General features: G+C 33.6%; 4 protein-coding genes across 5 annotated transcripts in view; 2 read left to right on the top strand and 2 right to left on the bottom strand.

Annotated features, from left to right (window-relative positions):
- Positions 1–10990, top strand: part of LOC142342672 (failed axon connections homolog) — a 548023-nt gene that overhangs the window by 281738 nt on the left and 255295 nt on the right. The window lies entirely within an intron of this gene.
- LOC142342673 (failed axon connections homolog) overlaps positions 1–10990 on the top strand; it is a 546280-nt gene that overhangs the window by 281738 nt on the left and 253552 nt on the right. The gene's annotated exons all lie outside the window — the stretch shown is intronic.
- LOC142342670 (cleavage stimulation factor subunit 1-like) overlaps positions 1–10990 on the bottom strand; it is a 518885-nt gene that overhangs the window by 257345 nt on the left and 250550 nt on the right. The window lies entirely within an intron of this gene.
- LOC142342671 (RNA-binding protein Musashi homolog 1-like) overlaps positions 1–10990 on the bottom strand; it is a 452119-nt gene that overhangs the window by 190579 nt on the left and 250550 nt on the right. The gene's annotated exons all lie outside the window — the stretch shown is intronic.

The following is a 10990-nucleotide window of genomic DNA, read 5'->3' as shown; positions in this document are numbered from 1 at the left end:
TAATTCCTTCTTTTAAATTAGTACAATTAATACTCAAAATAATGGATACCTAGGGTTGGGGTAAAAAGTAAGAGATTCGTAGGGTTTTGAGATAAAAAGTTTGCGGGGTTAAATGATAGAGGGCTGGAAAGGAGTAGAATCCTTTTCAACATCTTGATCTTGTGATGTCAGAAAATTGAATTGTTTTAAAAAATCCCTTCGAGTTTGTTTATATTATATTATATACAGGTGCCTATGTTTCTATCTATATACAAGAAGTGCTGGTTCATTTTGCTGTATTTGCTTTTGTGTATATTTTTCCGAATGATTGCTTTTGTATTTTGTTTTATTTAACAATTAAGTCTTTGTGTTGCTTTAAACTCATGCAAGATCTTCAGATTGTCTTTCAACAATCCGATTGGCTCGAGCTTTCAAATTTGGGCGCGCTTTTGAGTTTGAAACGGGTTGAAATTTAGCTAGAGGGTAGAAGTTTAAATTAACTGAGCATTGTGATCAGTTCTTACTGGACGTATTACTAAGACGAAAACCACTATTTGCACTTAGCCGAATTTTTAAAAGTATTTATTATTTTGATTCCAAAATTCTTTTTTAAAATTCTTCTAAAAACCTTTCCTTCGGTATAAAATGGTTTTCATTTTTTTTTTTGGGGGGGGGGGGGGGTTGTCTCAAATAAGAACATTTTAAGCACCATCTATTAAAAACGGTGACTCCTAAAAATCTAATTTCAACAGCCGAGTTTTTGATATTTTTTTTAATAAATGGTTTAACGGTTCTGCACACAAGTGTGAATCTAAAAATTTAAAATTTTTAAAATCTAGAATCTAGAATTTAATCGTCCTTAAATTAATCGTCCTTTAAACTTCGACCTCTGAATTTGTCGGCTAAGAGTTTATGGGACCCGTTTGCGGTAAGATATAAATGGAGCATTTACCGATCTAGATCCGTGTTCCATGAATAACTACCAAAGGTTGTTGACTTTACTCAGTTAGTCAGCTAGCTACAAGTCTGACTTGTCTTAGTCAGAGATAAATTAGAAATTTCTCCTTTCATGCTAACTAGGCGCAATTTGCAATGCTGGGCTCATGTTTAGCGAGTTAACATACCGCGCATTAACAATGCATAGGAATTAGGAACAAGCATGCTTTTCTTTTTATTGTTGCCTCTGATATTGCAGTTGATCCCAAAATGATTTTTTCTCCCAGTTGTAATGTTTTCCTCTCGCTTTGATTGTATGACGTGAAATTTTATTAGACGTCATTTATCCTTTTTTGGTTCAGCTTAATCCTATTGTGCGGCACCTTTTTCAAAACTAGGGAGAGCTCTTTGCTCGGCTTTGTTTTTGTGTTCTTTGAAAGTGTAATTAAAGCAAATGAAGCAAATTTTGTTCAACAATGAAGAGACCCAAAAAGGTGCTGTTTCATTGTCAAGAAAACAACCTGAACACAATTTAGGGGTAACTTGTTAATTTCAGGGCAAATCAACTTATTATATTTTCAGCAGAAAATGTTAAAAGAAGGGAAAAGAGTATATTATATCGTTGCGAAAGTGAAATGAACATTCCGATTTTTTTAATGTAGGATAATCAAGATGGTGACATCACTATCAGTATTTGAATGGTAATAATGTTTAATTCCTCCTGAATTTGTGTGCCTTCTATGCAAAATTTTTGTTACGAGAACATTCTTCAATTTAACTTTTTTACCCTTGACTTTGATTTTAATAAGCGATTGAAATTGCTCTTATTTGCAAATTAAGTCTGTTGCTAAAATAAAATCCATTGTGAGCGGTTACCAAACATGCCTCGTGTAGCTCAGTAGTTTTTGTCACCGGTTCTTATCCGGTAGATCGGTGGTTTGAACCCCAACATCGTCGGAAGTTTGTGCACACATTGATTTCTGTAGTTTATACCCCCTCTAAATTATATCGCCCCGACAGTCGTTCGAGAGCAATTCGTCGGTCGTAAAAAAGCTCGGACAAAAACATTGAATGACCTAGAGGGTTTTTTTTCCTATAACCCCTCTGTTTAATGCAGTCAAAAGCATTTGACAATAATGATTGTGAAAGTGTTTTTGATTTTTTAATACTTTAACTGTTAAGAATCTTTCTGGTCGTTTTAATTGCTCTCGTAGAGAAGCAATTATTGTAAACGTGTGTGTCTTTCTTATGCAAAATTTTTGCTTGACCGTTTTGACTTTTCGAGTGACTTCTACGCCCTTGACTTTTTGCGTTTCGCGTGATCTAAAATTCTCTCTCAATCACAATTTCAAGCAGCTGAACTCAATTGGCGGCAATTTAATACTAAAAGTCAAATGAAAAGTGCGTCGAAACTGGTGCCATTTTTCACTTCAGATCTTATTAGTGGTAAATGTTAACCTCTAATGTGGTTATTTGAAGCCCACTATTCTTAGTCGCATTTAGGCTCCCCCGACTGAATCAGGCTGCAATTGATTAGAGCCCCCACTAGTCGTTCGAGAGCAATTCTTCCGACGTTTAGTCAGTTACGTTTATACTAAAAGGAATTAAATTTATGCTCGCACCAAAAATTGAGGGACCTTAACTTAGCTTTAAAAAAATCATTTAGTGATTCCTGTCTAAGTCAAACTGATGTTTTTATGCAAGCTAGAGATTTCTACATATTTTAATTGCTCTGAAATGACGGTGGTATCAAATATTTTTGTCCTGCTCTTTTTCAGTGCAACATTTCGATGTTTTTTTTTCAGGATGATTATTTCAGCATGATTATAGTTTTTGACTGTAAATTCTTTAGATTTTTTCCTCTTTATGTTATGACCATTTTGTGCTATTTAGAGGCTGCTGCTTTGTTCAATTATAAAATAGTGACCAGCTGTTGGTATTTATGCTTCAAAAATATATTGTCTTTTTAAATCTGAAATGTTTGTGTTAACTTCTTAATCGGAGAATCATTAAGATTGATAGATTTTTTTCTGATTTACTGATTTATATTTTATTTAAGAGTAAAGAAGGAAAGTCTATACGCAGGGTTTGTTCAATCAATTTTGGTTTATGGATAATTTTGTACAAAGGGTGTAGCAGTTTTATTAGAAAGCCCATAGGTTGTAGAATAATTGAATAGGCGGTTTTTGAGTTATTTTTGAGGAAAGGTTAAGTTTATAGAACTTCCAACTTTTCCAGAGCTAAAATCTTTCTCAGTATATTTTAACATATTCTATAGCCATTTTTATATATTTCAAAGCTTTTTGTTATTTTTGATTTTTTGGTGTTGCGAAGTGTTCCAGGAGAGAACTTATCGAGCACAAATTATCTTAATGTCAAGATTTTTTAAAATTTGGAACATTTAAACCGTTAAAGAATTTACTTTAACAAACCACTCAGTTAAATGAATCTAATTTAAATTATATTTGATCTCCCATTTGTTGTATATCTAACGAAGATAGAAATTTTTCCGGTTAAGAATTTTCAGCTTTTTTATTTCAACTCCTAGGTCAATTTTTTGTGATATAACATGAATAAATTATTATTGATTGTGTTTCTCGAGGCGTTGTTGAAAAAACTTTATTTTACAGATCCTGATTACATTATAAAATTCATCTGTGATAAATCGTTCTCAAAGTTTGTTCTGTTGATGATAATAGTCTGCGTTGTCAGCTGTTCAGTGTGTTTATTATCTGCAGTCAATCTAATTGGTGTCCAAAACTATCTATAATTCCGCTTTTGTTTCACTGCAGTCAATGTTTTACGTCCGCACTCTCTCCTTTTAATCTAACTAATTTTCTAATGGAACAAGGGGGCACGGAAATGTGCGTTAGCACAATGTTCCGACCGCGATCAAACTTGTTTTTGACTTATTGCCCACCAAATGAGAAACATTTTTTAAGCTCAAATCTTTGAGCTCGAACTACTGTGCAAATTAAACAATGACAGATTAAAGGGCCGATGATACCTGGCATTAAGGAGAGTAACAGATAAGGCAAACAACAAATCAAATAAAACAACAAGCAGTACTTACGATCAAAACTCATTGTCTCTTTTTTTTCTAAAAAAAGTTAATGAAAAGCTCAAAATGGCATCAGATAAAAACTAAGCACAACCAAATGACTTGCGTTTGAAAAGAAAAGAAATGTGACCTGTATTTCTTGGGCAAAAAAAAACAATTAAACAGAAAACAGAAAGGGCAGACTTAGAAAAATTTACTTTTACACTTTTTGAAAACAATTAAATTCGAAGTCGTGAAAGCCATTAGCTATCAACTGAAACCGTTCACTAGCTTCAATCAAACCTTCAAACAAAACCGCTTAAGATCTGCCATTATCCACAATGTCACAGGGCTACAAAAGGAACAAGTACAGCAAAAATCAAAAACACAATTCAATTTTCTGAGGAAACGGTGTCGAAGCCTATAAAATCAATCTATTCATTCAAATATTGACGATAATCAGTGGCGCCTTCTTCCAACGGCAGTAATGTGACAGTCGATTCCTCATTTATTTCCCATTAATGCGATGGTCGGACACAATAGCAAAAGAAAACCCCAAAAATTGCAAATTATCATTTTTTTCAAAAAAAAGTTATGAAAACTCATAGTATCAACGCCAAAAACGATTTTCATTTCTTAAACAGCAATGAAGACTAAGTTAAACTTAATTTGACAAACAATGCGACCTCTATTTGCTAATACTACGCTAAAAGGTGGCAGAAATAAGATTGAAAGTGGCTTGGTATATTGGCGCACATGGTATATTGTCAGGTAACCGTGAAAAGAATAGGCAAAGTTTTGCAATAGATCATTAGCCTTGTCCACAAACTGTGAGTTGGTGTCAATTCATTTTTGTTTTTTGGAAAAATTTGGCATATTTGCTCTCAAGTTATGCGATATCTACTGGTTGCAACAGGAAATGCTCAAGCTTTCCACAAATTTTGAACTCAAAGTGTTGAGGTCTATTTCACTAGAACTGCTTCATAATTGGTAAGCATTTTTTTGTGTTTTTTGATAATGCCGGAGATGATATCTGTGAACCCAGAAACGCCCAAGTGGGAAAATGTCTGCGTTTTAATTGTATGAAGAGGCACAACGGATACGCCTAGAGCATTAAATTCTCAGTCGAAGAAAGGCTGCAGATGTTTGAGACACAAAATTAGCCAAAAAATGTTTTGACAAACTTGCTTGGATTCTTGCTCAAAACTAGGATTCTTGCTCGTAGTCATTACCAAGTATTCTCTTCGACTGTCGGAGTATTAGATTTCAAATTTCAGTTTATCTGAAATTAGGACAAATCAGAAAAAAAGGTTTTGCCATTTTTAATGATTGCGGATTTTTTTAATGGCAGCTATTGCGGTGTAAGAATTTTTTTGCGCAATCGTTGCGAATTTAGCTTTAGTTTCCGTTAAAATTTGCACGAGAAATGCAATTTGTTTTTGTGCAGAGCTGCTGAAAGGGTGTTGTTAACCGATTCAGTGCGCATGAAACTTTTATAACCGCAATTTTGTTCTCCATTTGTCTTGACTACCTAAATGAAAACTAACACTAATGATGATATTATCAGGAGGATAAAACAAGTAATGCTTTTCAGTTATGAAGTGAAGTGACGGCCTTACGGAGAATTGGGTTCATCTAGAGAAATTGAAAATGCTGAAACAATACTGTCATTTTTGTCAATCAGTGTCTACTTGCTGATTTACAAAGACTTCGCTACTTTATATTCAAAAGCATGTTTTGAATTTTTATTAAAAAAATAAAATTGGTTCTTTTTATCGTAGGGTTCAATTGTGTGACCCTGCCAATGCGCATACCATTGTTAAATGTTTGTAAACAATTTCACATAGGTTTTTTGTCTTGGAGTAATCACTGTTTCATTCAAATTCGGTCTAAGCAAAAGGTATTCAAAATTTGAACTAATTGATTTGCTTTTCTGTTTACAGCGGTGTGCATTATGCGGAACCCTATTTGCCTAAATCTGCCGAAGTTGAACAATCAGATGTGCAAAACATTGTAAGCTCAAAAATTGAATGAAAATGTCTTCAAATGCAACAGTAGGCTGCTTGATATTTTTCCTTGGTTTGATATTTGCGTATGAGGGATCTGATATTAGACGAAAGCTCGAATAGGTAAAAGGAATTTTTGTAGTCAGTAGGCGATTTTCTACTGAATTTTCTAGAAATTATGAAAGCCTCATTTAAAATACCTACCTTTTTTCGGTGAGAAATCAAACTTGTGCAAAATGGGCACGTTTGAAAATGACTTTTCCACTGACAAATTAAAAATATCATCTTTATTTTTTCTGGAGAATAGGTGAACTACAATAGACACATTTGTAAGTTCACCATTGAATTCTTTTGATGCCGCGAAGTAGCCAAGTGACACCAAGGTAGGTGCTCATCGCCGCCTATGAAAAATGAAATCAAAATTTTGCTTTTCGTTTCAGCACTTGGTGCCCTCTTGAATGTACATTTTTCGCATCAGCGAAACTTTTTCCCTTTTTAAGTTCCCTTATTTTGAAATTGGGGCCGAGCATTACCAAGTAGGAGACGAATGAGATGAGGGGGGTGTATGACACAAACGTTCCAAAAATATTGCAATTTAGTTTTACTTCTATATCTGATATAACTCTTAAAAGGAACGTAGCCTAATAACAAACAATTGTTAATGAGCACATTTTATCTGATTTTTGGTTCCTCTTTGTTTCAAAGATGTACTGGAAAAGTTATGCAGATTTTTTTTGTCACTCATTGTGTAGTGAATGACAAGACACAAGACCGTTCAACTATTATTCAAAGGTTAAGCTGGGGTTTTTCAAAATTACGAGAGATAACTAACTTGCTTCTACTTTGTTTGTTTTTTAGCTTTCGAATGCTAATTTTTGTTTACTTGTTTGTTGCTGCGAAAAAAAGACATTTTGATTCCTAAAAACTAAAGATTTTTAAATTTTCAAGGTTTACAAAAGGGTTTTTAAGGTATCTAGTTTAACAAAAAAACGCCGAGATTTTTAGCTTCTCAGCATCAGGTGTGTTTGTTACGTTTCCTCAAAATGATGATACATAAAACCACATGATTTTACGATATAGTATATGTCAATAAGTCACGTACAACCGAATATCTGAAAAACGTCAAAACATCTAATGAAACAATGTTTTCAGTTCCAACCAATGTCTATTAGCACGTCGTTAAACTTGTAGCTTTTTAAAAACTACACAGCGTCTAGATGTCTACATTGGCGTCGAGTCAATTCTGTTCTATTCCATGTAATTTTTTTCAGAACCGCTGCTTCTAATTTGCTCATAAAGTTTTCATCTGCTCAAGTTCTGACTTTATGCTGGTAATTTCACTACCTCTTGCTCTTTTTTGGGAAGAATTTGTCGTCAATGAGGACAATAGTTTTTCTTAAAAGTTCTAGAAATGCATTTTTGCTTTTTAGATCATAGAAGGTTCTTATTAGCTTATCGTTTATAGAAACAAAGTGTTTTGACCATCTTTTCTGTTGAAGTTGCGAAAACGACAATCAAATCTCTCAAAATACCCCAATTTCACGCTTTTTCATGCTCAGCGTTTGCGATATGCAATGCGCATAAATCCTGGTTCACATCTTTGGTACCATAGCGTATCTTGGTTCTGAAATTTAATGATTTTGTATTCATAATAGAGACCTTTAAAAAGTAGAACTTTACAGTGAGTCTTTCTCTGCAGAAGTTTGACCGTTGTCTGTTTTAGAATGTTCTTTTGCACGCTTGAATGATTCCATTTTTCGTCAGAAAATTCAGGATAAACTTGTAAAGCCCTAAGGCGTCAATTTGCTTAGCAACTATCTTAGAACTTTTCTAAGCTTTCATTTGTGCAGCTCAGCTAAGCTGTACGTTTCAGCAACGTAGTTATTAAAGAATAATGGAAGAAATTATTAAAGAATTGAATTATACATGGGTAATTTTTGATCCATCGTTGACTTAACATGCATGATTAGCTAAAGAAAAATGCATGTTTAAGCGCACGTTTATGAGATACTGAAGGAAATTTTAAGAGGCCTCTGAGGAGCATGTGTAAGGGAAGCGCATTATCAGCAGACAAATTTGATTAGTCTTTAGTAACTTCTGTGACCTATTCCGAAATAGCTCAATATTATAGAAAAACAATCTGAAGAATCATAGTGCTGTGGCTTGTTCGCTGGCTTAGAAATCGGAGGTTGCGGTTTCAAACCCTCCAAACGGCAGAAGTTACCTAAAAATTATTTCAATTAACATTTTGCAGTAAGGGTACATCGCATGCTCTGGTTGGTCTTGTCTTTTATGTTTCCCAACTTAGTAAGTGCGCTCAAAACTTCTCCTCCTTTGTTTCGTGGGAAGTTGATTTACTCAATAGGCTCACTTCTATTGGGCTTCAATTTTCTTCCATTCATTTATTTTTTGTGCATAGATTGGCTTTTTCAAATCAGCCTAGCCAGCTTTTTGTTCAATAACTTAATTTTGTGGTCACTAATCACTTACATCACTCTCAAAATGATTTTTCCTGTCCTCTACTGACTTATGCAAACGTTAATGGCAGATGTTGCAGTCAAGGAAGGGTATCTCACTCTTATTAAATTTCGTTTAACATTACAGTACAATCAGTTAGGGGCATTTCGTTGAAAATCCAATTTCTCTAACGCTTTTCTTAGTTCTCATTTTTTGCATTGGTATTTTAATACTGCATCTTTACAGCGCTATCGGATCTATTCTCCTGCAACATGGCTGCTATTTTATATATTTTGAAGATATTTTGAACACCACACTTTTCAGCAGATGTGCATTTAAAGATCTTTCTCAGCAGATGTGCATCTGTCAACTTGTTGAGCAACAATTTTTATCGCAAGGGCTTCCAATTACTAAAATACATCTTAAAAGTTTTTAAAATTGAGGTTCTCGGTATTGCTAGAACAAGTTGTTCATATGAAAAAGGGAAGTCATTTCTTTAATGATCGTTTTTCTTACTTTTTTCTGCAGTACCAAAAGGCTACTTGCATCTTTCGTTTCAGAGAAACCAATTTCTTTTGTTGTCAAAATTTATCTGTACACTTTACCTGGACATCAGTTCTCGTCCAAATGACACAGTGAGGTTTTGTCCTACACGCGTATTTTTCAGTTGCAATTACGCTTAGAGGAATTCGGCCCTGTCTCAATTTATTCCATGAGTTTTCTGCCTTTAAACATTTTTTTCAAACTGTTCCTGCTAATTTTAGCATAGAGGAATTCGATCCTGCCTGAATTTATTCCATGAGTTTTTCCTGCCTTTAGACAATTTTTAACATTTTTCAAATTGTTCCTGCTAATTGTAACTGCTCATTTAACTTAATGTAATTTAATTGTTTATTTCACCTCAAATTGCGAATTGTGCTTTTTGCGACATTGCTTTTAATGTCTTTTGCGTCTATAAAAAGACAAACAAATGTTTCGGCATTTTTTTTCCGGGGAATCAAAAGTTAAGACTTGAATCAATGTAATGTCTTTTCAATTATTGGAGTGACATTGACATAAATTTTATGTTTTATACATCGCATCGATTAAATGAGCCATTTTTGTCGAATGCTCAGATTGAATTTTTCACGCTATTTTAAAATTTGAGATAGTTTTTGGAAGTTGCTGGATAAAACATCTCAATGGTGAAATGAACTGATATAAAAAAACTTGAAAAGCAAAATCTTCTGTGCAAACTTTGTTTCATCAAAAGTAGAAATTTTTGAAACATTTTTCAGTTCCTGAACTATCGTTATGCTGGCCAGTTTTTTTTTACGTTTCCTATTTACTTCACTTGTTTTCTTGCTTTCTTATTTTCGTTTGTTTTTGCATTCTTTTTGAACAACGGTTTTTTTCTCGTTACTAAATTTAGATTTGATGCTCATCTCTTTTACTCGTTTTCCTTTTGTATTTGTCGTCATCTCACCATTTGTATAATATTTTATTTTCTCTAGGTTTGTTTCATTTTTTTTCTGGTTCTTTTTTGTTTGTAAATTTTTCTCAGTAAATGTGCTGTTAGATACCACGTCACGACAAATGAAAACAGTCCTTATTTTTGAGGAACGTAAATCTTCTTATTTCCAGTGGAAAAAGATGTATGATCAAATTAAAAACGTTTCTTTGTCGCCGTTACATTCCTTTTGTTGTCATGTTTCTGTTTTGACACTCTTGAAATCGCTTTTTAATCAATAATAATATTGGCAATGCGAGAGGTTTAGTTTAACTAGACTTAAACACAGGGTTGGCAACTTTAGTACACTTTGTGTTAAGTACGCCTGCTTCTGTTGATCTACGGTTGTAATTGTCCCGTGTTATGTTCTTAATCGAATTTCTGTGAGTACCAGAATTGATATGATACTGGATAATTTTTTGTTGTGGTGTTTTCGTGATTTTTAAGCCACTCTATCAAATTCCTGGTAGGGGTCTGCTAGTAATTTTATATGCGCTTTTTTGGTCTCGTTGAAAAATGATATTGACGCGAGTTCGAAAACAAAAAATGGAATTAGAATGTTGCTAGGAAAAGAAAATCGGTCTTAGATGGAGTCCATAGATATAGCTAAAAATTAATCAAATATAAATTTGTTCTCGATTTTCGATCGAACATGGTGTTTGTGAAGAGCCTTATTTGTTTCCCTAAAAGTTCTTCCATAAAATGAAAAAAGCTAACAGATTTCATAGGAGCTGCTCAATTAATAAATGTTGAAATTAGTTAATCAAAATTTATGTAATCTTCGACAAACAGAATTTAAACGCAAAAATATGGCAAGTTAGTTTTTAAAAGACCTTTTCAAAATAGTTTTTTAAGTGATTAGCCCATATTGCCCATATACTAATATAGTGACATCAATGACATATTTGTGAGTTGTTTTATATTTGGCGGAGTGAGATTAAATTTTTCGGTTTCAAGTCTTAAACCAATTTTTTGGATATATTATTTTCATATTTGCCTCTGAAGTTTTCATTCTGACTTTGGTCTGCCTAAATTTCCTGCATTCTCCCGTAAATGAATGCGCTAACTTCCCTGTTCTCGTAA

The sequence above is a fragment of the Convolutriloba macropyga genome, chromosome 7, assembly GCF_964194025.1.
Source record: "Convolutriloba macropyga chromosome 7, txConMacr16.3, whole genome shotgun sequence".
NCBI lineage: Eukaryota > Metazoa > Xenacoelomorpha > Acoela > Convolutidae > Convolutriloba > Convolutriloba macropyga.
The sequence above is the reverse complement of the archived record's forward strand: the minus strand, read 5'-3'. Positions and strand labels throughout refer to the sequence as shown.